This window comes from Halictus rubicundus, unplaced genomic scaffold, assembly GCF_050948215.1.
Source record: "Halictus rubicundus isolate RS-2024b unplaced genomic scaffold, iyHalRubi1_principal scaffold0899, whole genome shotgun sequence".
In the NCBI taxonomy this organism is placed as follows: domain Eukaryota; kingdom Metazoa; phylum Arthropoda; class Insecta; order Hymenoptera; family Halictidae; genus Halictus; species Halictus rubicundus.
In genome coordinates, this window is record NW_027489440.1 from 32,501 (window position 1) to 35,000 (window position 2,500).

The window sequence follows — 2,500 nt, forward strand, 5'->3', positions numbered from 1 at the left end:
GGGGAGTAGGGGATGTGTATAGCGACGAACTACTCCCCATGCAACGGCTTACGTGTGGAGGTCATAGTTACGCATGGAGTACATAGTTACTCAAAGCGTACGATTCTCCCGTCCAAAATTAAGGCGCAGAGAGCCCGCCAGACCATTTGTGCACAAACACGGCAATATATAATATATGCACTCTTTCGACAATGGGACGAAAGATCTCAATGAGAATGAAACAGAGGGTGCTTGCGTGAAGGTGGAGCATCGCATCGTTTACTTGTATTGGGGAGTGAGTGCGAAGAGCTGTACTTCGGGTCTTCGGGAATCGTCACCGACGTTCACATTGCAAACTCGAACGATCAATAGGGTGCGGTTTCCCGTCGGACGCTGAATGTTATAGCTTAACCACGAATATAGAAATACCCGTCGTTACGAATCGATGTTTTTCACCCGCCACCTGATGGATCGTGTTCTCTTTGATAAAAATACCTCGTGTCAAAGAGACGTGTATACTATAATATACGCCATTGGTCTGCCTGTGTGTAGGCTCTCCGACAATTATATGGACAATTACGGTCGCAAGAACAGGGATGTAAGCGTCGATTCGAATCCACATATCGCGCTTCCTCGGTCTTCGCCTGTGGTGTCCGAGATACGTCCATTGGAAACGGTGGTGTTGTCTCTCCTCTAGAGAAAGAGAGGACAACAACAGGGTACCTGTGGAAAACTTGCGGTGAACGCGTTGTGTTCTGTCACGAACGTCGAGGAATAGGATGAGAGAAGGACCGGCTGTGAAGCTCGCTTTTAAAGCTGCGTGAGTCTGACACCCTACTCTGTGTGGCGATAGCGCACACACGAGCGTGGGACGAATGACCGCTGCCAGAGCCGGCTGTGAGTCCCGCTCTATTTATCGAGTTCGCGTATGACATAGAGCACAAAACGTCGCCGCATGCGTGTTCGTTGACGAACACGTATATTCGAGAGGACCGGCTGCGTAGCTCGCGTAAAGCTGTGTGCGATTCTGACACTCTACTCTCTGTGTGGCGATAATACAGTGCACAAGAGCTTGGGACGAACGATCGCGCACGGCCAGAGCCGGCTGTGAAGTCCGCTAGTATCGAATAATCTTTCTCCGTGCACAATTGGAAATGTGTTTCGAGAGGACCGGCTGCGTAGCTCGCGTAAAGCTGTGTGCGATTCTGACACTCTACTCTCTGTGTGGCGATAATACAGTGCACAAGAGCTTGGGACGAACGATCGCGCACGGCCAGAGCCGGCTGTGAAGTCCGCTAGTATCGAATAATCGTTCTCCGTGCACAATTGGAAATGTGTTTCGAGAGGACCGGCTGCGTAGCTCGCGTAAAGCTGTGTGCGATTCTGACACTCTACTCTCTGTGTGGCGATAATACAGTGCACAAGAGCTTGGGACGAACGATCGCGCACGGCCAGAGCCGGCTGTGAAGTCCGTTAGTTATCGAGTTCATTCTCCAATAAGAGAGAGGAGGAGGAGAAGTGTCGGGATCCAGTATCGGGTTGTCTATGATCCCCGTCGTTTTCTGAATTCTCCTCCTGTGTTTTCCACTTTAAAGGTTTTTCAATGTATTTTCCGCCCGGCCGTCGGATACGTGTGCGCATTGCAATCGCGTACTCGCGACGGTTTCCGTTTCTACGGACGATCGTGTGTCGTCCTTAAAAACGACGCCTGAATCTCCTTCGCGCGCTGGTTGGAGCTTTCAGGTATCGGCGTTCTTATGAACCGCAGAACAAGAGACATAATTATATATTGATTATAAATCAAATTATACGATTACCCTGAACGGTGGATCACTTGGCTCGTGGGTCGATGAAGAACGCAGCTAATTGCGCGTCAACGTGTGAACTGCAGGACACATGAACATCGACATTTCGAACGCACATTGCGGTCCACGGATACAATTCCTGGACCACGCCTGGCTGAGGGTCGTTTACGTAACCAAATACTGCTTGCGTTGCTCTTGTAAGTCCCCGCCGTCGCTTACCTCTCCATGTCGAATTTTGTGGAGGGCGCAAAGAGCGTTTCTGAGTCGGGTTGCAAAGATGCTACGTACGAGCGAACGATGGACGTTTCGTCGGCGTTTGACGCGGTTCTGTGAAAATTGCAAATTTTACATTGCGTCTAACGGTCTTCGTGAGAAGAAGGAAATAGGAATGGGTATCACATTCGGACTTGCGTGAGTGTTTTGCGGCGTCGTGAGTCGTATTTTCAATACGACCGCCCGTGAACACCGCTCCGACGATCGAAATCTCTCTCTCCTCTCTCTCTGGAACGATTCGCATTGCGGAAGAAGCGTTTCACTCTCGAACATTTTACGCGCTCCCGACGTCGTCTGAAATGATGCGTATACGAAAGGTATAAGAGTCTCAAGAGACTACAGTGAATGGACACAAATAAAGAAAGAGATACCGGACACCCGTGTAAAATCTGTGTGCGCAACTGTGGCGTGCAACGTAAGCCCCAGGGAGATGATATATATAA

The 2,500-nt window shown here is 50.0% G+C and overlaps 1 non-coding gene across 1 annotated transcript; it reads left to right on the top strand.

Annotated features, from left to right (window-relative positions):
* Positions 1-1,793: 1,793 nt before the first annotated feature.
* LOC143364727 (5.8S ribosomal RNA) lies at positions 1,794-1,948 on the top strand. The gene has a single exon (XR_013084267.1). It is a non-coding gene; the product is annotated as a 5.8S ribosomal RNA (ribosomal RNA).
* Positions 1,949-2,500: the final 552 nt, after the last annotated feature.